The following is a 25008-nucleotide window of genomic DNA, read 5'->3' as shown; positions in this document are numbered from 1 at the left end:
GTTGGAGGTGGGGAATGGGAGATCTGGGAGGAGAGAATGTTGTAGTCAGCGACCAGCGTATTAGAGTTTAAGATTCCTGATATGGATCACTTCAAGGTCATGGCAGTACCTCAGAGGTGATTATCAGAGGAAAACAACTGAAATGGAAAAGAGGTACAGATGATTACATTTAAAGAGATCAAAAACTGAAAATATGGTGGTCCGTGGAATATCCACAGGGGCATTGAAATCATTTAGGATAAAGCTGTGAATTGGGGGAAGATCAAGGGGTAGCTGTCAACAAATACCAAATTAAAAAAAATAAAATCCCAACCTCTTTTAAATATTTGCCTTTGACTGATATTATACTTGTCCTTGCTGACTCATTCAATCCAAATATCTCCACAGGATTTCATTTTCCTCCTCACATAAACAAAACATGCCGGGTTAGATATATTTATTTGTAATGGAAAATTCTACAAGCATATTACAGCAAACATTGCATATGAAAGCAAGTATTTGATATTTGTTGAATGAATTAAAATGTTTATCATCAACTTCTGTGCGTTTTTGAGAATTACACATTGAAGATTGACACAGTACACACACTTATCTTTATACTTCTTTATATAACAGTTCTTGCTGAGACGTGAGAAAGCAAATTGTCTGCCTCAAATGAAAACTGCACTCTGAAATTGATTATATATGTTGGTTGTTGAATTTTGAATGCATGTTTCTGATGTCCTTTCTCTCCAATAACATTTTTTTCTTCTTTGAAAAGCAATATGAAGTAGCACTTTAGAACATCAATTCTGGAGCCCGGCTGCTACGGTACAAATCTTACCTGCAACCCCTCACTAGCTAAATGACCTTGGGAATTAGTGTAACCTCTCTGTGCCTAGTTTCCTTAAAATGAGTATAACAGTCATTCCACCATATAGTATAGTTATAAGGATTAAGTAAGGATTAAATGAGTTGTGAGGATTACATTAGTGCTTAAAAACAGAACCTGGCCATCCCATATGAGTGTTAGCTATTATTATTTTCTGAGTATACTTTATATAAATGCATAATCATTTGAATGTTAAATGTGATTTTGCCGCCTTGATATTTCTTATTTTCACCTTGGTTCTTAATCTCATCATGTGATGGATTAGAGTATCCATGGTAGATGAACGCAGCTCCACAGTCGGAGAGCATATCTTACTACGAACATATACTACTATGGCCTAGATTTTGTCTGTATTTAGAAAATACTTTTTCAGTCTTCATATCATATCTACATTTCTTTAAACTTCCAATAAGTATGATGTGACTGAGTGAGTGGGCAAGTGGTTGTTGGTTTAGACGCCTTTATTAAATTCATGTTTATTTATTAAATAGTTATAAAATTTTACCTTCCTATCAAGGTGTGTGTGTGCCTGTGTGTGTGTGTGTTTCTAGAAACTCTGTGTTTTCATGTACAGTGATATCTCGGTTTTCGAACATAATCTGTTCTAGAAGACCATTCGAGTTCTGAAACATTTGAAAACCGAGGTACCACTGTATATGATCTCCTCTGTTTTCTGAATTCGGGCATATGGTAGTAACATTATTGACAGACTGAAAAATGAAGGAATTGAGAGGTTGCATGGTCACATAATGATCAGTATGATTTTTTTTTTTTTTTAAATACTCAGCGTAGTAAGCAGAATGCTGCTGGTTTGGCTTTGATCTCGTGCCTCGGTTCTCATGCCTTTCTTATTCTTGAGACCAAGACGCTGGCTCTCTCATAGCTCTGTTGGAGCTGGTCCTGGTTTCTCTGTCAGAGTCTCCATCTTGATAACTTATCTATTACTCTGCATCCTCTAGAACTGAGCCCCTGCCTTATTCTTACCAGTCACTCTAAGTTCTTAGATTTTGAACCCTTTGCCTGTTGACCACCTTTCCTGAAGTTGCCTACATAGATCTCCACATCATACAGACTTCTCAGTTCTCCAGTGGGGTTAATTTAATAGACCCAACTGTCATTAATTCAAACAGAAAAGTAATATAAGGCTATGGAAGTAAGTAGATGAGAGATGTGAACCGAGGGAGTAAATGCACATCCAAGATCTTGCTTTAGGAATTATCTGATTAGGATGCCATGAATGGTACTATTTGTACACGAATATTTGTGAATGTGTATCTGGTTTTGCTAAGCCTGGACACTCAATATCAGGTCACTGAAGTCTCAAATCTAAATTTCTGCTGCAGTGAATAAGTCTAACTGGCCATTGCCTTTGTATCACTTATCAGGAGCTGAATTCCCCGAGAGGGCATCTCATTGTCATATATCCATGCTCCCTGGTATGGAGGACAGGGGAGGAAATCTGTCCTCTTTGGCATCTATAGTGCTAGTTAGGGCTCTGCCTAAAACGAATCTTGCTATAACTGTTCAATAAATATAAGGATGCTTAGTTACTGGGCAGTGAAACAGAATTTAAGCATACCACCCACTGTTCATTCTCCCATTGCTTGTAATAGTGTCCATACCCTTCCTACTACCTGAGTTTCCGACTGTGTCCAGTTTTAGGACTCAGACCCTCTTCATCTGCTCTATTCAGCTGTGGTCATCTCTCAGGCCTGGATGATGTTCCAAGCCTTAATAGCTGGACCCCAATAATTCCTAATGGTTTTAGTAGTTTCCCCAGGCACCTCTTGTCCTGCTATCTAATCTGCATGTAACCCAAAGAACAAGGAGATTCTTTGTTTTTCCCCAAAGAAAACTGCATTTTGATTTTATTAAGTACAAGCACATTTATCTCTTCAAAGAATGCATATATAAGTGTGTCCCCCCCAGTTTTTAAATTGAGGACAGGTGAAAGCTTCAGGGGGCCATTTAAAGTATCAAAAACTGCAGTATTGTACCATGTGGGAAACACTGAGTGTCCTCAGCTGGGAACTGTTTTCTATTCGTGGTTTAAGGGCATTTTTTTCAGCTAATATTTCTTTAGACCCTGTCACACACGCCTGGATATTGTCGAAATCTCTGCTATTTGTAAATATCGTCTGACATGGTGTTCTGTAAGTTAATTATTCAGAATGGAAATGATTTTTTATTTTAAATCACTTTTCAGTGTGTGGTATGTTTTAATTTTACCGTGTGCCTTTTTGTTCCTGAATAATAATACTTAAACGGGGAAAGGATTCTCCCAGCTACACTAGAGTCTAGAATCCATTAGTGATTTATATTTTCCTGATATTCCACTACTGGTGCTTATATCTGCATGTGTGTAATCATAACATTTGAAATCTCCTTGTTCTTTTGTTTAAAGGAAACAAAATGGAGCTTTCAGGGAAAGTAATTTATTTATGAATATTTTAGCAAGTTTGAGCAATGGATATTTTATTTCAAGGCAAAAGAAACTAGACTGATACTGTGTTTTCATGGAAACAAAGGAAACACACATTAGTATTTCTGTAGTATTTGTTACCCGATTCGTGTTCTCTGTTACAGATGGAAAGGTCACCTTTTGTCTGCGTATATTACTACACTCTCTTTTGGACATGAGGTCCTTTTATCCTAACATACTGATTCTAAATAACTTGTATAATTTAAACTTGTATAATTTTTGTGGATTTACTATTTTAACTGATTTTGGCCTCTTGCTACCTTTCACACACACATATATTTATTAGTGGCATTTTTTTTAATTTAAAAGTTTATTTAGAAATATATAAAATAAACTCAAGGTATAGGGAATCATAGTATGAACAACTTACCTTAAAGACTCTTCCAATTTGCTCCCTAGGCCTCTGTAATAACCCTTCCGTTTGTCCTGTCCCCAGGTTCATAGGACAGCACTATTCAAATATAATGAGAGTCATACATGGAATTTAAAATTTGTATTAGTCAAATTGAAAACAAATACAGGTATAATCAATTTTAATACATCTTAATCTGTATCAAAAATATAATTTCAACATATAATTAATGTAAAATTATTAAGATATTTTATGTTCTTTTTTTTCACCCCCACTAAGTCTGAAATTCCCTATTTTATACTCGCAGCATTTCTCAATTTGGAATAGTCACATTTGGCTGCACATTGGATAGTGCAGCTCTAAGAAGTAGAATTTCCCTCTCCCCGCTTGCCTCTGGGAAGAGAGTCTGTACCTCACATTTAGCTCAGAGTTTTTGCTTGCTTTGGTATGTTTTTCTGTTTTAGTGTGAGCTGGGTGCAGAGGAGGTGGGCTGGCTGGTACATGGCTGGTACATGGACTGGGGTGAGATGACACTCAGTACAAGTAGGAGAAACAAGTGCGCAGAGCATCTACTGGGGATGACAGGATGAATAAACTTAAAGATATCACCCTTTCAGATGGATGGATATTACTGGTTGGTGGGCTTGTTGTATAATGTGTTTACATTTATCTTTTTTAGCTATAACCAAGTTTTGTGATTCTGGATAGTTCCTATGCTTTGGGAAAAAGCAAGATGCTATACCCCCAAGAATGCACTAGACTTGGGGTTAGTTTCTCAATGAAATTGGTGGAGTCTGACCTGCAAGATCTTGAGCCTGTCAGACATTACAGAATCATGGGAGGGACTGGAAGGTGGTCTTCTGGAGAGACTGAGCAGAGCCAAAGACTGTTGATGTATGTGCCACTTTTTTGAATACTCTGGAAAATAACCACGAGTTTAGAAATTTGTGCATTATTTACTTTTGGTCTGTATAATTGTATGTTTTAAATAATTCAGTTCAGCACTTTCCTTGAGACATGAAGGTGCAGAAAGACATAAATTATAGCTGCTATATATCCAAGATGTTTGTAGTCTAGGAAGGGAGACATGTCATATTGCAAGAATACAATAATAATAATTGGTGTAATTTAAAGACATTGTACTGAGAAAGGAGAGATCAAACCTGTCTAGGGGACAGTGAGACGTTACTGAGTTAATGATACTGGTGCCTAGTTTTGAAAAAAGACCAAGTTCTTAAGAAATGGGGGAAAGGTAGTCCAAGCAGAGGAGTCAAGGAGGGGAGGAAATGTGAGGGACATTTCAAGTAATCTGGTATGAGAGGAGTACGCAATGCCAGAAGAGTGGCAGGCAAGGAAGACGAAAAGACAGAGGGACTCAGGTCCTAAATGGCCTTACCCATGGTACTAGGAGCTCACACCTCATCCTGTAGAATTTAGGTTAAAACACAATGCTTTGCACTCTTGCTGAGGATGAAAGGAGTGAAGGCTATATAATGATGGGTTGTTTTAAAGCTTTTGGGATAGCCTGGATGAAGGACGATGATGGCTAGAGTAAATCAATGGTAGTGAAGATGGATTTGTGAGATGCTATTTACAAGATAGACATATAGTCCATATCCCACGATTATATATATATATATATATATATATATATATATATATATAAAAATATATATATATAAATATATATATAAATATATATATATTTAATTATAGTTGACATTCAATATTATTGAGCTTCAGCTTCAGGTGTACACTGCAGTGGTCAGGTATCTACACTATCCACGAAGTGGTCTTCCTAATAAGGCAAGTGCCCATCTGGCAGCCTACATGTGGAGAACAGCATAGGGAATAGAGTCAATGGTATAATAACAGCTATATATGATATCTGCGGGGTAGTAGATTGAGGGAGGGAGGTTATCATTTTGTGAGGGTGTAAATGTCTATTGTGTTGTTTTGTACACCTGAAACTAATTTAAAAAAAAAAAAGAATAAAGGCAAGTTCACGTAAAAAAAAAAAGATAGACAAATAGGACTTGGACTATTATGCATTGACTTGTGTACCCCCTTCCCTTCCGCCCTTTCATAAATTGAAGCCCTAACCTTCTCCGTGTGACTATATTTGGAGATAGGGCCTTTAAGGAGGTCATTAAGATTAAGTGAAGCCGTGGGGGTGGAGCCCTACTTTGATCAGACTAGTGCCCTTATCAGAAAAGGAAGAAAGAGCCGGAGTGGAGTGGGTGCTCACAGACATAAGGCCATGTGCGGACACAGAGAGAAGGTGGCCATTTACAAGCCACAGAGGCTTCCTGAGAAACTCAACTTGCTCGCATCTTGATCTTGGACTTCCAGACTCCAGAACTGCGAGAAAATACATTTCTGTTATTTAAACCACTCTGTCTGTGGTATTTTTCTTGTTATAGTAGCCCTAGCAGACTAATACAGTGGCTGATTTCAAGTAGATGTAAATTGTACATAGTTTTCATTGATGGGATTTTTCATTATTTTGTCTACACTCTCCTTTATAAGAGGCCTGAGAAACAATATTGCTTAAATACCTTGTGGAATTTAAGAGGATAAAATAGCTAAAGTAGAAGAGTTAATTGAATAGTAGGACAATTCTGTGCATCTCAGAATTCTACACAGGAGATTTCCACTCAGCCTGCAGGAGCTAATCTGAGATTTTGAATGCCTGTCTCAGGTACCTAGATAACTGTGGGAATGTTTATTTCTTCATTGACCTGATTAGTCCAAATCACCTGGACTGGCCAAGTCCTGTTTTTGTCTGTTATACTGCATATACTAGATACCACATTTTTTATCTCTTATCCCAAATGCCCCACTTTTAAAAGAAATTTTGGTACTATAAAAATGCGTTAGTGATTTTTGGCTTTTAAAAATAGAGGTCAAAGAAAGTACAATTCTTCAGAGCATTCAGAATCTTCTGTTGTGATGCATTCTTGCTAAGCGGACAGAAGGAGAACTAAAATCCTCTGGTTTGTGCCTCATTTTAAAGAGCATTGTTCTGTTTCCATTATGAGGCCACTTCATGGGATGCAAGTGGGATCATAGATGTGGAATCATACCTATGTCTTATCACTTGGTGCATCTCTGGATGATTTTATTTTTAGCAAACATTTCACACCAGGAGCTTATTATTTCCATTCAACTATTTTCTCACTGACATTTCTTCTCATAGAGACTTGATTATTTATTTCAAAAAATTTACTATCGAAACATAGGTAATTCAAGTCTAGCTACTTGTATTCAGTTGTTGTTACTAATTTTCAAAGATTGGCTTTAGAAAGCATTGTAGTGTTTTTCAGTGATTGTCGTCTTGTTATTATCAGAGGGAAACTCTTCCCTGGTCGTGATCTTAACTCTGGCTGCCGATGGTAAGTCATGTGGTTTTCTGTCCTTTGTTCCAAACTGCTGAGGTCTATGGCCTTGGATATGTCCATTTCTTAGATTAATAGCATCTATGACCTGGTGATCTCATGTAGTCCAGCATCTTTAAATACTTTTTATATGCTGATGACTTCAAAATTCATATCTCCACTCTTGAACTCTCACTTAGGAGCTAACCTTCTAAATCCAGAAGTCAAATTGACAATTCTGCTTGAAAATCAAATAAGCATTTCAGACTTACCTTGTCTGTAAATGTACTCCAAAACCTTTTTTTTTCTCCAGTTTTTCCAGTTTCTAAAACTTTGATCAAATAGACAAAAAAGAAAAAAGGATGTGGCAATCTAAGAACAAATAATAAATGTACAGATGAAGGAATAAATAAAATACATCAGTTGACCACTGATTGTAAAACAATGGCATTCTCATTAAAAGACAAGGACTTTCAGAGTAGTTTAAAAATGTTAATAAAATCATTTATATCACAAGGTTAAGTTTTCAATAGCTTCTCTTGTTCATAGGGTAAAATTGAAGCACCTTACATTTTATATTAATTGAGAATCTTTATATATTGAGTAGTAGGAAACAATTCAAACTAACTTAAAGAAAATGTATTCACTCAAGCAAATGAGAAGTCTAGGCATAAGACTGATTTTGAGAGACGGTTGACCCAGGGAATCAATGATACTATCACGACCAGTTTTCTTTTTCTTCATTTCTTGGCCTCATTTATGTAGTATTGCTGCAATGTCATGTAAAACCTCCCTTTGTGGTCTGCGAATGTCTGTGAGCAGTGTAGTGACATACTTTTCAGTTTTAAGTCATAAGAGTAAAGAGAGAATCTACTCCTGGAACAATTCAAACAGAAGTGCTGGGATTAATCATTGGCCTGAATTGACCTGACTTGGGACTCCTGCTTTTCCACAATAACTAGACAATGGGATGCAGCACTGTAGTTGGCTTCAGCCAATAAAGGCTTATTCCTGGAGTGGGTATTGGGTCAATTCTTCCCAAACACCAAGAACACAAAATGTATGATATCATTAGAAAAGAGGGAATGGCTCATTTGTGAAGCTGGTAATTGACAAATGCTCGTTACAGATGCCCTGAAAGATACTAAGGTGTCCCTTCCTGCCTCCAAGCTTCTCTGGTACCAGTCTTCTCTCTTGCTCCGTATTCCCAGTTGCATTGGTCCTCTTTTTAGTGCTTAGACATACTGAACTCTTTCTTGCTTCAGGGCATTTGCATTAGCTATTCCCTCTACCTGGAAGTCTCTTCCCCCAGCACTTCACATGACCTGCTCCTTCTCATTCTTTAGATTTCAGCTAAAAGTCACCCTCTTAAGAAACCCATCTTTTGATCACTTACCTAGAATAGACCAAATGGTGTTTCTAACCCACCCTCTCACCCCACCTTTATAATACTCATCAAAATCTATAATAGTCTAGCTCCCTTACTTATTTGCTTAATATTTATTGTCTATTTTCCCATTCTATTTTAAACTTTATGAGGAGAAAAATCACATCCGTCTTATTCCATGCTAGATGCTTAATATATAGAAAAATATCTAAGAACACAATGGGTGTATAATAGGTATTTATAAAGTAGTAAATGAATGAGTTCCTAAAGCCATAAAAATCTCTGTGTTAGATGGAAATTAAAAGGTCATCTCTGACAAATGACCATCTAATCTCTTCCTTAACCATCCTGGTGACATGGAATTTACGATCTCCCCAGGCATTCCATTTCATCTTTGAATATCTCTGACCATTATAACGTTCTTCCTTTTTATATTGAATTAAGAAATAGCACCTCATATTGTGATTCACATGCTAGTTCTAGTCCTTGGAGTCCAATTTATGTATGATATTCTTTCAAGTAGTAGAAGATAACGATCACATCCACCTCCCTTCCTATGTCTTGTTTTCTTTAGATTTTCCCGTTTTTTCCCATCCATTTATTTAAAGAGTTTTGACTTTCCTCACCATCCTAGTGACTCATCCAATCACATGCTCCAGTTTGTGTATTTCCAACCATTCTCGATGATGCCTACAATATTATTTAGTTTCCATTGAGAGTGACTTTACCAGCCTTGTTTTAGATATTGTAATTCTCTTAAATTGTCCTAAAATCTCTGAGCTAATGATTCCGATTGAAGCTATGATCAGTAAAACATTATAAGTATTTTTCATCAAGTGCTGCTGTCAAGCCTCATGGCCATCAACTAGGAAAATTATGTATATTTTTAATGATTCATCTTTCTTTTTTGGTGAAACGGTCAGAAAATTTATTTTCTGAGGTGGTAAGGTGGCCACTCAGGCATCTGCATGAGTTAAACTCCTTGAGCCTTGCCAGAGGACTCTATTGCTACCTTCTTTCCTGATATTTGTCAGAGCATATGATTCAATTCTCTATTGGTGATGCAGTATATCCACTCTCTGAGTTCTGACAAGAGATAAAAACCTTGGCGCTACTATTAAGTAATTCTTATCAAAAACTCAGGATTGCTTGAAGGATATTCAGTCTATCTATCATTGCAAATGCTCTACATTATACCTTTTAATCTTGCCAGATCATTGGAGCAAAGTCTGTTGGGGCCTTGGCATTTACTTATTTTTTTTCCCCTTATAGAACTGTTTTCCTTAAGTGGTATTTGGCTTTAAACTAATAACCAACACTGAAGGATGTCATAGGGAACAACCAGTGAGTGACATTTGTTGTTGTTTTTGTTGTAGAGATGCTATTAAGAATGTTGTTTCAGGTACTACACAGAGTATTCTGCTTTCTTATTATGAAGATCTAAGAGAAAATTTTCTATTTCAGTATCAAAATGAAGAAAAGCCGAAGGTCTCTTGAAAGAATAGCCTGTTCTTATTTTATGATATTGTGTATCTGGTAACTTTCCTTTGATGGTTAGGAAGCTTAGAGCTACATTTTGGCTCACACATGATAACTACTGTATGGTATGCATTTCTGTTGCAGATATTAGTGTTGACTCTTCTCATACCCTTATTTCTTTCAACATTAAAACGTAAAACATGGCTTATGATTTTCTGTTATGTGATGAGCTATACTAATTGAAGTTTTATTCTGCATGTACTCTTTTTCATCTCCTTTATTCTATTATCTTTGGAGAATCCTCCCTTACTTTGTTTATGGCTAATGGGACAATCATAATTCCTTGGTCACCTTTTGGCCTAGAGGTGGTCATGTGACTAGTCTGAACCCGTGAACACATGGATGGGCATTTGATTCAAGTGAGGCCAATTAGAATAAACCCACGTCTTCTTTGGTGGAGATGTTGGGAAAAGTTCTTGTCCTTTTGATTCATAATTGCAAGGGTGTGGGCTTCCAGCCACTGTTGGTCATATTTTCTTCCACGTGGTTCTTTCCCACATTGCTCGTCTATGATGCTGTGATAAGAGAATTGGCTGATGTGCAAATAGAAACAGAGGCAAACAAAAGTTAGAGAGAGCGAGAGCAGAGCGACAGTGAGAAAGAGCGAGAGTGAGAGAGAACACAAACACTTTGGAGACATAATTTGGAATTCAATTAAGACTGAAAGTAGAACCATCCTTGCATATCACAGTTCTACGCAACAATATATTACTATATTTCCTCCAAATTGAATTTGGTTTCTGTCACATTTACCTAATATACCATATGCATTTTTGGAAGCTTCCTTACTTTGTGGAATGTGTGTGTGTATAAAATGTATATTTTTTAAAAGATAGAAATGGAAAAAATTACATTTATCTAAATATAACTTCATCTTATGGCACTCATGTCCATCTTCTTGGCCTGCTACGATCCTTTTGGATTTAAATTCTATTTTCTATTACTTTTTCTCCTTATTAACATGTTAGGTGTCAACTGTGTATCTGGTCAATATAACATAAATGTGCATGTGAACCATTGACCAAAATGATTCACACAGCAGATTTGGGTGCACACATGCTTTTTAGAAACCACTCTTCAGGTAGGAACAGCCCATTAATCAGGATTTGGATTAGGTCAATTTTCATTATTGAATGCAAACATATTGTTGACCTTATAGCCCTTCTCTAAAATGTTTTTCTGATGTTCTGAAACGTCATGTTTTCTACATGTCCTCGTCGTACTAATGGGATGATCTTATTGTACTTTGATGTCAGTTCCATCAAATGGGAGGAACTCCTAACACATGGTACACTTTTTAGCCCCACTGTTTCAGATTTATTTATTTTTTTGATCATAAAAAAATGCATACTTTGGAACTTGTGTGTGATACAAATATACATAAAGGAGAAAGCAAAATTCGTATCTAATCCCACCCAGAGGTAACTCTTAACTTTTTGGTAGTATACATTTACCGGTATGGTACTTGTATGTAAGCAGTCACTTTTTGGTATGTATACTTGTATGTGTACAGAGAAAATTATTAACTTATCCCAGAGATAACTATTAACTGTTGGTAAGTGTACTGTTATTACTTTCTATGTACGAAATGAACATACCTTTCTTTTCTTTTCTTTTCTTTTCTAACAAAACCACTATAGACCCTTTATTGAATTGCTTTTTTCACTTAACAAAACGTGAGCACTTCCATGCCTTATTTCCATTGTTAATACCATATGCAATGTCTCCATTTTTGGATATTTTTTAAGCTGCTTACAACCTGTAGACAGTTTTCTTATTCTGTTTTGCCTTACAGTCTAAAGTCACTGAGGTTTTGGCTCTTTTGCATTTTTGAATCAGGATATATGTGCTGCGGTAACTTTTTCCTCAAGAAACCTACCTTATTACTGTAAGGTATTTCTTGGGGTCTGAAATGGAAGTTCCCTATATTAAATTCAATACTATAGTACTCTCTAGGGCTGCAGGGTAGGAATTTGGATTTCTGATGCTTCTCCCTTAGTCTCCTCTTTCAATTTTTCTCTAAATTAGATCAGTCTCCCTTAATGCTTCATTATTGCCTTTGCACTGATCTTTTTTTAGTAAGATATTTTTATTGCAATGAAAATCAAGTATTTTTCTTATGACTTTGGCAACTGAAATTACATTTGCATGTTTCTGAACTTCCTTTGAACCTGGTAAAATGTGCTTTATGATGATCTGGTTTTCAAAGGCCCAAACAATTGTATTTGAAATTTGTTTTCAACCATCACTACTGTGAAAATAGCTGTGAAAGTCCAAGAAAAGCACTTTAAAATGATACCCCAAAGGCTATTTTTTTTGACCTACCTATTGAACACCGTAGGGTCATTAAAGTCTAATCTAGCCTATATGTCTCCTCAGCTCCTTCCAAATCTATAATTCTAGACTCCGTGTTATTAAACTAGTAGCAATTCCACAGGACAGGTCCAGATCAGTAGACCAAGGGATTGCTAAGTTTTAGCCCAAGCTTGTTAGCTGACAGTTGTTTTCCTTATGGTTTCTGGTTTACTGTATCGTATGTGGACTGGTGGGGACAAAGCCACACATTTCAAACAGTCAGGCCCAAGGTACAATGATAGAGCTGCTTTTAGGGTGCTTCTTCTCAATTTATCGCATGTTCCTTCTCCATGGTCCTATGGTTGTTCCCAACACTTAATTCACTCTCCCTTCTCCTTTCATGACTTTGAGAAAATAGCCTTGATGTCAGGTATTATCCCCCCAATAGTTTTGTTTACATACCTTGTCCCAGGTGTGTACAGTTACTTTTCAAGAGGGATTAATCTCTGGGTCTATTTGTTAATCCCTTTTTTCTATTCTCTTTTAATAATGACATTATTCTAAAGGTGACCACTTATGAACTGTTTGGTATATGCCACTCACTGTGCAAAATGTTTTATATACGTGTTTAAGGCTGAGGCTATTTCTGCACCTTTTCAGAAATGTGACTCTTGTTTAATTCCTTTTTAAAGGCAGCTTGCAGCTTAACCTAGATATTTCTGGGTTAAAGAGGGTGTGGAAAACTCGGTATTTTTTTAATGTTGGCAATTCACAGGACTTACAAAACTTTTTGCTGACAGGTGTGTGTGTGTGTGTGTGTGTGTGTGTGTGTGTGTGTGTGTGTGATGCTACTTTGCCTTGATTTTATAGAACACTCTCTTTGCAAACAATTTCGGGTTAAAAAACAATAGGAATTACAGAGTATGATTTTCTCTACTAATATATTCACTTTTCAATAGAAGTCACTATGGGGCATCCCTAAATAACTAGCTCCCTCCATGCATTTCAAATTTGATTAGACTTACAAAAATTTGATTGACCTACACCTTGTCAGGAAGATAGGTGTGGAACAAGTCTGTGGTATGACACACAGGCTGTGCAGGAGTCCTTCTTTCCATGAGTTATTTGACAGGAAGAGGCAAGTGGTGTACATTTCAAGATTCACTCTAGAAGCCAGTGAGGGAAAAGGGAAAAGGTAAGCTATAGACTCTTTGGCAGATTTTTCTGGAAATATCAAACCAGCCTCCAGTTCTCTGTTTTATTTATAATTAGGCATGTACAGATTTATAAAGTACTTTTTTGTGTGGTTTTTTGTTGTTGTTGTTTAACAGTTATGTGCTTTGTCACGTGAAGAATGACATTTGTCTGCCCCTCCGCCTATCCAAACCCTCCCACCCTTTAAAACCTGGCATAAATTCTACTTTCTTCATGAAATCTGTTTTTATTCCTCTAGAAGGCAAGGATAGCTCTCTTTTCTCTTTAATTCAACTCAACAGGTATTAGAGAGCAAACTATGTACTAGGCAAGATGGATAACAGATGAATAAGGCATATTCTCTGTCTTCAAGAAGAGGCAAACTTATAAGTAGTGCTTGCTACTGTGTCTGATGTATGGCATGCAATAAATATTGACTTTATTTGTGCCTAGATACAAGTGTGTGTGTGTGTGTGTGTGTGTATGTGTGTGTGTGTGTGTGTGTGTGTGTTAATGCAGTGGAAGGAAACCTGTCCTAGTCTGTAAGTACATTTTGGGGTTGGGAGCAGATTCAAGGAAGGTTCTTAGAGTATGTAATACATGACCTGTGTCTTAAAGGATAATAATCATGGCTATTTCTATATACCAGGTCTTCTTCTAAATGCTTTATGTATTTTATTTAATGCTCACAGTGATGCCAATGAAGCATGCACTGCTGTTCTCCCTGCCATACAGACAAGGCCACTGGCGCTCGGAGTAGCTAAGAAGCTTGTCCAGGGTCATCTGGCCAAAGAGGTGTGGAGTGAACACTTGAATGCAAGAGACAGCACCCTCACTACTGCAGAGGGCATATTTTTTATCCAAACCGAGTCACTCCTGAGAGTGAAAGAGGGTGCTATTAAATAACTAAGGCTGGACGACAGGCAGAAAGTGACTCCGGCCCAGACAAACTGGAATGTATGACTGTACCAAACAAATAGACCCTTATTAAACTTCACTTATTAAACTTTACTTACCCACCAAATATTTATGGTAGCTTGCAAAAACGATGTCTTACAGCTTTCCAAGTTATTCCCCCCACCCTCCACAGCATCTAGTTCTGAGAGTTATGAGTACAGAGTAGATAGCTAAAAGATAGGTATTGACCGAGCTGCCAATGAAGTAATCAGATGCTCTAGACACTATTTGTCTTCTCAAATGATAGTTGATTAAATGTATTCTCTATCTCAGACAATAGAAGTGGAGGACAGACAATGAGGATGGAAAGAAGGAGAAAAAGTGCACAGTTGTGGCAAAGCATATGGATATGGGAGCATGGGGAAACCTGGAGGAAGGAAAGAGGAGGGAGCAGTGGTCATTCACACTGTCCATTCCAGTTGAGAGACTGCCTAGACCCATTGTTCTTAGTCGTTTTTTGGTGTTAAGGTTCCCATGATGAATAAATCCCCTGAGTGTGCTCAGATTAGCTGTGACACCACATCACTCACAAGGTCTTAATGCGGGCTGCAGAACAGGTAAGAAAGGCAGCAGGTTGCGTGTAATTAATCCCTGTAATCTAACTCCACTTCTTTCACTCCCTCTCCAGAACTGAAATGTGAGTGAATGAGAAGGACCCTATAATTAGGATTAACTTGAATCCATTCTTATTGACATTCAAGAAGTAAATCATTCTAAACTTCTGTACCTTAATTATGAGTACATGCAAATCACTTATTACTCGTCTCCCATGCCAATAGGCCATGCCAGGATGTCCTGGCACCATGTTTGAAAATCCTAGGCTACAAATAGAATGTCTTGCCAAAAAAAAAACCACAAAAAAATCCTTGAAGTTGCTGTTTACAATTGGAAGCAGTGTTACCGTTACCTTGGTCTTCTTTCATTTCCAAAAGAAATATCCTCTTTACTTCGCTCTTTCCTAGTGATTCTGCATTCTGGTGCGTTTGTGAGCTGGTAGCCCCATTAGCACCTGTAGATGACATCTTCTCATTTGTTTGGTTTCTGGGCCTTTCTGCATGGCTGGATTTTTATTTCTAACCATCCTTCAATTTCATGTTTATTCTGTCTCTCTTTTTCTCTAACTCGAGAGTCAGTGTTAGAGCTCGATTTTATTGTGAATGTGTCTATGTTATATTCTGATACAAAGAGATATGAGAAGGGATGTTTGGCAAAGCATACTTAATCACTATAAATATTTCCTGGTGTTATTAGAATTCATGATGAATTTTAATCGGGTGGAAAATGTCCTTAATTGGTCCAATTTAAAATTCAAAAGTAATCCACTGACATAATGTGTGGCAGTGCTGGTTTTAAATTTATGCTTTTCTCATCTTTAAGGTGAAAAATGGGTTGCTAGATAGATATCAATCTTACTCTGTTTAGCTTCCCCACAATGATTAAATGATATATGTCACTTTGATGGTACAATGTAGAAAGAAGTTTCAGCTCATCATGACAGTGGGATTGTCACTTATTTTTTCAGTTATGTTTGGTCTTTGAGTACATTTAAATATTGGAACCTGTTTTTAAAATATCTCCTCCTTGGGATGACTGCTGTAGTCAACAGAAAAATTCAGGCTTTGTGCAGTTTAATTCTGGATTACAAGCTTGGCATCCAAGATCTTCAGTCAAGTGGTCCTTTGTGCTTATCTAACTCAAACTCCCATGTTGTCATGCATGGCTTCCATTCTATTGCATAATCTTTACCGAATCCACCATACTTACTCCAGCTTAGGTCTTTGCTGCCAAAGTCCCTCCCTCTCTACTCCGTTAGAATGCCCGGCTATTTCTTGCTAATTCTAGGCTTCCATATTTGCAGTAAAAGGGAATAGATGATAGTGATTAAGGTTTCTTCATCTTCATGGATTGCTGTGAGAGTTATACAAGCTAATGCATATAAAACAATTTAGGGTAATGGTTGGCACGTAGTAAGTGCTACCTAAGTGGTGATGAAGTTCTTCTGTTTCCATGAACTTTCTGCAGCATTCAGCTCAGAATTCCAACACCTTCACTCAGTTTCGAATTCTCCCTTAGTTGTTTCATTGAACTAAATGTGTTCCTCCCATGATGAGAAGTGCCATCATTTCCAGGTTGTGGGATTGTGTTGATTGACTAGATGCTTGTCTCAAGAGTCCCTTTGTTTTCCTCAAGAGGGATGCTGGAAATGTGATAACAGTTACATTTATAAATCACAGGGGGCCTCTAAAAAGCTTCCGATGAGCCAGACTTGGCCTACCTGAGGTTTTGAGCCTACACTGTTAACGGTTGACAGCTTCCTGCCAAGTGTCACACTAGTAGGCTTAAACCAAGAGTAATTGCTGTTGAATTGGAATAGTCATTATAATATTTTTAGGCTTTTAAATGTGATTCCACTGATATTACCTCATGAAACTGAGGTAACTACAAAAGAGAAGGCGGTATGCCTAGCATCCTTACGCACTTTGTCTACATTTGTGTCACATTTAATAGTTATAGAGCAAGCATGGGCCTTCTCTACTTTCTGTTGTTATCAATCAAAAGTTTAGTTGGTAGCACAAATGCGAATTTCTGATCATGTGGATCCTGACTGAAACTTCTTAGACTCTTGTGTTTCTGTGTGTTTACAAACTCCACTAAGGATTGGCAGCAGGAAGGAGGAATTCCCAGGACTGAGAAGTCTAAGAGTAAATCCAGGCATAATGAGCTCCTAGGTGGGAATAAATTATAATTTGCCTGAAGTTATACTACTAAACTAGTAGTGACAGTTGCAGCACGACTCAGTTTCTCTGACCCTAATTATCTAAATGTGTTTTTCCCCTCCTGGCAAGGTTATTGGCTTCAGATGCAATGATAAGACACACTGTGTAGGTGGCAGGCTTGCCTGACATTGCCTTTTCCCCAAAGCCAAGAGGCATTGCCCATAGTCCATGTGCTTTGGCAAAGACTAGATTCCTTGAGAGTTGTATTAATAGGTCACTGTGTCAGTGCTACATAGACTTCAAGTTACGTAATCATACTTGGAGAAATTGATGCAAATGCTGATTCTGGAGCTTCCACCCCAGAGATTAAGATTAAGTAGACTGCAGGTGAGACCCAGGAATTTGCATTTTAAAGATCCCCTAGTGTTTCTTATGTAAGTTCTCTACGCTTTGAAAATGACTGCACCAAGCAGTTTGTGGCAGTTTTGGTACCAGCAGTGTAGGAAGCATAAAGGTGTATGCTTTTCTTATTGATTCCCTTTAATCAAACTCCTCACTGACTCTTATAAACTATATAACCTCTGATGCCTTAGTGTTGTTTGAGAATTTCTGTTTGGGCCTCAGAATCCCTTCATGCTTTGCCTCTTGAAAAATGGAGGTGGACTATGGATATTTATTGAACTTGTAGTATGGGTCTGACTTTGCACTATGATTTTACATATGCTTTGTTTAATTGATTTAATATTCACTGCAACACTACGAAATAGGTGCTGCCATCTCTGTTTGACAGATCTGGAACCGAATTCATAGAGGTCATGAATTTGTCCACGTTTCACTCAAATAATAAATCATAGAATTGGGATTCAGATCCAATCCTCCATTCTTTAAAGCTCATGACCTTTCTTTTTTTTTTCTTTTTAAATTTATTGGGGTGACAATTGTTAGTAAAATTACATAGATTGCAGGTGTACAATTCTGTATTACATCATCTATAAGTCCCATTGTGTGTTCACCACCCAGAGTCAGTTCTCCTTCCATCACCATATATTTGATCCCCCTTACCCTCATTTCCCACCCCCTACCCCCTTACCCTCTGGTAACCACTAAATTATTGTCTGTGTCTATGAGTTTTTGTTTCTCATTTGTTTGTCTTGTTCTTTTGTTGTTTTTGGTTTATATCCCACATATCAGTGAAATCATATGGTTCTCTGCTTTTTCTGTCTGACTTATTTCGCTTAGCATTATACTCTCAAGATCCATCCATGTTGTCACAAAGGTTCCTATATCATCTTTTCTTACCGCCGAATAGTATTCCATTGTGTGTATATACCAGAACTTCTTAATCCATTCATCTATCGAAGGACATTTTGGTTGTTTCCATGTCTTGGCCACCATAAACAAAGCTGCAATGAACATTGGAGCACACGTGTCTTTATGGATAAATGTTTTCAGATTTTTTGGGTAGATACCCAGGAGAGCTCATGACATTTCTATTGCAAAGAATGTAAACATAACAGAGTATTTACCTCATACTTCCTCCATCCAGAGCCTTATTCACCCAAAGCCGTGTTAATCGACTTCATGAACACTGATGGACTCTGGGTTTAAGGGGTGATAATTTGTTTTCTGGTCAAGTTGAGTTCTTTCTTAGACAGTAATATGAATTGCCTAAAATTGGTTAGTGAACTAGTAAGGGTAGTTTTTCATGGGCCTATTTCTCCAATAAGGATTTCCTTTTTTCTTTTTCCTTCTTCATGATGTTTCTCTATTTTGTCAGCCTTGTCTGAGGCCGCCAATTACCAAGTATTTAATGAGACGCGATCCTCATCATCAAGGGGTTTATAACCTAATTGAACAGATGAAAATAACTATGGAATCATCCAGAACACTCCCGTCGCCCTCCTCTCCATTCTGAGTGAAGAAGAGTGGTACACTAGATTGTTTTAGAGGCCCTTTTGTAGGACATTAATTAATAGTATTACCATGAATAACATAATGAGAAATTTACTTTTTTTTTCAATTCTAAAGTTTCCCTATTAGTACATTTAGTTAAGTAAAAAAGTTCAACGTATAGGAAAATATTAAGTAAATGATAGTAGAGGCCTTTATGATGATGGTAAGGCAAAAATTGGAAGGTATCCTGTGATAGCTGTCAGAGATGGAAAAGAATGACTAATATTATAAATGATTGAGATTTATGAAATGCTGAGCAGTTGTGTTCTGACTGGCCAAGGCATAGGAAAAGGATATAATGTCACAGGCATCTGAGGACATTTTTCAAACTGCTCCTGAGCAGAGTTTTCAAACTATCCAGCATCTTCCAGATTGAGAACCACTAATGTATAGAACAGCTAATTACCGTCTGGGTTCCAGTCTTCAAGTAGTGTAGGACTTCCATGATAATCTTGGTCATTATCACATCAGTATCTAAAGTTGTCTCCCTGGAAAAGGTGGGCTGGAGCTACGTCCTGAAAACATAATGTTTTGAATATGAAGGTGGTAAAGAGAGGATATTTCAGGCAGGAGATTAGCAGAAGTAGAAACATAGAGGAAATAATATATTTGGAGGGCTTTGAAGTACAATTAGAGTGGTTTGATTATGTACTAGTTGGCTATTGCCACAATAATGATACATTACAAACTGTTTCAAAACTCAAATTACTTAAAAAACTCATTTATTCGCAAGGACCTGTGGGTTGGCTGGGGTGGCTCTGCTTCATGATGTCTGTCTGTTCCATGGGTCTCTGACCCTCCTTGGGACAGCAGGTAAGCGGACAAATGTTATTTTTATGCTAAAGGAAAGTGAAAGACAAGCCAAACATATATGCACATACATTTCAAGCCTCTGCTTTACGTCATATCTGTTAATATCCACTGTCAAGAGCAATTCACGTAGATGAGAACAAAATTAAAGGTCACGGAAATGCACTCTTCCTTTAACAGGAGGAGCGAAAAAGGGGTGGATTCAGAGAGCCATGATGAATTGGGACCAATAACGCAATCTCTGATAGACTTAAACAAGACTTGATGAATGTCTATTATGGGGAATATTTAATAGATAGTAAGTGCTCTATAAGCAACAGATGTTTAATAATGTTACATGATGTGTATAAGTGAATGAATTGGATGTCAATGATCTTGGATTTAACTTGATCACCCATGGTTTCTCATGTCGTTTCTTGACACAAGAGTGGTGTGAAGCAAATAGTATTTTTGAAAAGTGAACTTGATGTCCAGTCTTTTTCATGAACTGCTCAGTTCTATTGCAGTAACACAGCTGCTCTTCCTTACCTGTCACACTCTCTGAGCTCCCTTCTACACAGCTAATTCTGCTGTGTGTCCTACCATTGATCCTTATGTTCCTTTAGTTCCTGACCTTATTTATTAGCTTTAGTCTTTATGTATTCACATTTTTGCAGGTACGTTGTTACAAAGTGCAGAATCTTCTATCAATGCATGAATTTTTAATATGCTACGTCTCTCTTTTGGCATTCATCTTTTGGACTTTTGCTTTATTATTATTATTATTATTATTATTATTATTATTATTATTATTTTCTAGCTTACTGCTTCCTTCTTCAGCTCAGTTGTTGAGTTAAACTTCCTGAATTCTCACCTTCTTTGCCTATAGTCAGGCACCTGCTGGGGTGGCCAGGTAGCTTAGTTGGTTAGAGTGTGGAGCTGATAACACCAAGGTTGCTCATTCGATCCCCACATGGGCCACTGTGAGCTGTGCCCTACTTTAAAAAAAAAAAAAGGCACCTGCTGCTCGTTCCTTGTTACTCTATCAACATGAAGAAGTGACGATAGAACCAGAAGAGAACTGTTGGGGCTTGTGCCCCAAGTCTAACTGATTTTAAGAATTTCTTGAAATTGATACTTGGTATTTTGACCTCTTGGTAATTCAGGTTGTATTCTTCATCTCCATCAAAATCTCATGCATATTTTGGTAAAAGTTTAATTTTTGGCATATTTAAATTAATATTTATTTATACTTCTCTAGACGCATACTGTGTGGATATTTCATAGATTAATTTCCTTATTTTATCTGTCCCTATTTCATGGAGTAGAATATAATCTTTCTTGAAAGGATGCTCTATTTTGATTAATGCATTATTATTTCCTAGCTGTTTGTATTCTGCAGAGGGATGCAAGAAGACAATTTGGCTAATTGTTTAAAGGTCAAAATTTAAGATAAACATAACTATTAAGGGTCTCTTAGATCTAAGTTAACAAAGCTGTTCAACCAACATCTCCCTAAAAAGAAACCTAAAATACTAAGCTTGTTTCTCACCATCTTCCCTTTCTATTTTCAAGAGTTTTTTGAAAAATAAACAATAAAATAACAAAAGAACCTCATCATATTGCCTTGAAATATTGAGAAATTATTTAAGTAGCTAAGCTTGCGAATGAGTATTAGATACTATGAAGATAGCAATCTTTCTAGGAGTTTCTATAGACTAAACTTCAAATTTCCAAGAAGGATACTACAGAACACTTAGAGATGAGATGCAGAAAAACCATACTTTGTGTGTGAACTGAGTTTCTCTTTGCAGTGCATTTAATGATGATAGTTATACAAAACTTCTTTACTTTTTTTTTCCATTACTAGATTTGGATAAATGAAGAAGAATCTTTATTTCTGTCTCTAGGACCAAACTGTTCTTGGGCTTAAGTAATGTTTATTTATCTGTTAGCCATAGTTATCATCCACCCAAATTCCTAGACACAATGTGACTATTTAAACTTGACTTAAAGACTCAATGAGTAGCCTTTTATTTGCTTCCAGGAACCACATTTTGCGTGGTTTGTAGTTTGAGTTAGGAGTGGTCTTATCCCATCTTCCCTTGCAACTGGAATATATGAAAGTATTTGTGCAGCGATTTAGGACAGGAGTGTACAAGCTTTTTCTGCAAAGGGCCCGACGTTATATATTTTCGACTTTATAGGCCGTGAGTCTGGATAGTGACTAGTCAAGTCTGGTACTGTAGCAGGAAAGCAGCAATAGAGTGTATGTAAATGCATGGGTGTAGTTGTGTTCCAATAAAACTTTATTCACAAAAAGAGGTAGCTGACTGGAGAAGGGCTGGGTTTAGGCGGAAGGCCATATTTTGCCCCAGGTCATAATTTGTAGACAAATGATTAGGAGACAATGGCATGTACATAAGCATTGGGCCACATCATTTTGCTTTCTTTATAGAAGTAAATTAACCTGTATTGCATAATCTCTAATTTATACCCTATCATCTGGAAGAAAAACAAAATCCGTGGTTGTTTCCAAAGCTGAATTTATAGTAGATGCTTTTTCGGTTGTGCAAATTAGGGAGTGTTAATTGGAAAACAAATTTTTAGATGACTGAAATGTGTTCTGATCTGGAATTACTAATTTGTGCTTGATTCTGTTTGCCACGCTGCCGCTCATGGTGTCTATCAAAACAGTTATGTAGAGATTCTCTTTTGACCTCTGACATGATTTCTGAGCAATCAGAAAATACTTTAAGATGAAGAGAAGACAATTTTCCTTTCTGTGGAAGAGAAATGAGTTGGCAAATAATGTAGAAATAAATCATCCATTTCTATTTATTTACAGCTGGGAGCTGTTTAGGGTTCAATTTAGAAGGGAGATTTTTGTTCTTCCTCTGGCTGAGCATCAAACACATTGGCCTGCTCCTTTTTCTGAATTTCGTCTCAGAAGCACTTTGCCTGCGATTTCTGCATTTCCTTCTATTTGTCTCCAGTGTGTTTCTAGCCCCTTCTGCAGGCCAAGGCTTCGGCATCACTGTCTTAGGTCATCTGGAAACCCCATTGCAAATCTGTCGATGTAAAAATGACCAAACCTGTAAGGAATTTTTTAAAGATTTTATTTGAGCCAAGCTGACGACAATTGCCCGGAAGCAAGATCTCAAATGCTTCTGAGAGTAACCGTTTTCAATTTCTTTTATGTGTTTGGAATTAAGGAGGGAACATAAGAAAGATTACATGGAGGAGGGCAAAAGCAAGGTGGGGGTTGGATTACAGGAGAGTTAAGATTATGTGCTCTCTTGAGGGAGATTATTTCTTCAAAGGGTATATTACTTCTGGCGTTTCAAAGGTGTGTTAACCTAAATGCACAACAACAATGGACAGGGCTGGCTTAAAACTTTTCACTAAAGAATTTACAGGCCTGGGGAGTGACTGCCTACCGTGACCTGCCCAGTTAGGAATTTATGGTCAGATGAACCAGTGAGGTTCCTTTTCATAGAGCCCCCCTTTTCATCCACAGATCTCTTGTCTAAGTTTCCAGCTCTTTTAAAGAAACCCTCCTCCATGGTTTCCCCTAATAGTTGAACATCTCATTTGGAAAAAAATCTCCGCTTAGAAAAGTGCACTTTCGAGGTAAATCCTGAATCCCATTCTTCTTATCTCATTGCTTATGCAGTAGGCCACGTCAGCAGCAGGTCCGAGAAGCTGTTCTCAATGGGAGGACGCACTGAACGTTTCCGCACTTCCCTGATAGTCCACGAGTCTTTGCTGAGCTCAATGTTCTCTGCACGGTAAAATGGCAGGAGCTGGACCAGTTTTAGACCTTTTAAACCTGACTTACTAGTCATCATTGAGATTCTGCTGGCTTTCCTTTGACTGATATGTGGGAATGAGTAAGACAATTTATGTTGTGTTTATTACGAAGAGCAGAAGAACTAGCTGGCACAAAGTGAAACTAGGCAAGTCGATTTATTCAGGGAATGTTTATTGAAAGAAGAAAAGTAGCTGCTTTTCCATGCCGTCTATGTGCCAGGATTATGTGGCTCTGAGGGATCTGAGGCCGAGGAGTTAATAACTTGTCAGTCTCACAGGTAGGAAATGGCAGAGCTGGATTTTGAACCTAATTCCGGCTCCCACCCTCATTCTTTTTCCCTACGTCACAGTGTTGCTTTGGCAGCACATACTGATTTAAGGAAACAGCTAGGGACTCACACCTCTTCTTTTACAGTCTCTGAAGTACATATTCAGTAAGAAGTTTAAATTTTTATAATGTTAGAGATAGAAAATCTGTCCACTTAGTTTTGTTGGCCTTTGCTCCTTCGGTTTTTCTCGATTGTTGCAAGCTAAATGTTCTCACTTTCTTGACTGGATCACAACAAAATTACGGAAACCTCAGTTCTTTATTTAAATAAGAGAAAATGCAACACCTTCAATTATCATCATTATATCTTCCCTTTTAGTGCACCGATGGGAAGAGTCTGATTTCTAAGTGTGTGGTTCATCCTGTGAGAATAGTAGTGACATTTTCAATAGTGCTTCTATGGGTGAGGCGTTATTCTAATGCCGTACATGTATTGACAAATTTAATTGTCACAACGACCTTACTAACTGGGTACCACCCTCATCCCAAGGTAACAGATGAGAACACAGAGACACAGAGAAGTGAACTTACTTCCCAACTAACTTTATACAACTACTGAGGAGGAGATGAGATTCAGACCCTTGTAGCGTGGCTCCAGGGTTTGTGCTCTTAAGAAAATGGGTTCCACTAAACTTAGCCATCAGTTGGGGGCCACCCAGGAGATAAAAACAATAGCAACGATGACAACAACAACAACATACCACTTATTTTAAAGGAGAGACTTAATATAGTGAATTACAACTATAAAAGAACTGATCAAGCAAAACAAGAATATTAAGGTCTCACCAATGAAGCATCTTCAGGACGCAGCTACCACCTTCAGCTGGGAGAACAACAGGATGAGTTTGAAATGATTGACATTTCTAAGCTTGGAGAAGGGGCTTCCCAGAGCTGACACAGAGATCTGAAAAGGGGAACATTGCTTAGCTGGTGCTAATGTCTCCGGGAGTGGAA

The 25008-nt window shown here is 37.5% G+C and overlaps 1 protein-coding gene across 2 annotated transcripts in view; it reads left to right on the top strand.

The window, feature by feature from the left end:
- NELL1 (neural EGFL like 1) overlaps positions 1 to 25008 on the top strand; it is a 755117-nt gene that overhangs the window by 397190 nt on the left and 332919 nt on the right. The gene's annotated exons all lie outside the window — the stretch shown is intronic.

This window comes from Rhinolophus ferrumequinum, chromosome 11, assembly GCF_004115265.2.
Source record: "Rhinolophus ferrumequinum isolate MPI-CBG mRhiFer1 chromosome 11, mRhiFer1_v1.p, whole genome shotgun sequence".
Taxonomy (NCBI): Eukaryota; Metazoa; Chordata; class Mammalia; order Chiroptera; family Rhinolophidae; genus Rhinolophus; species Rhinolophus ferrumequinum.
Note: the sequence above shows the minus strand (reverse complement) of the source record. Positions and strands in the feature narration are given on the sequence as shown.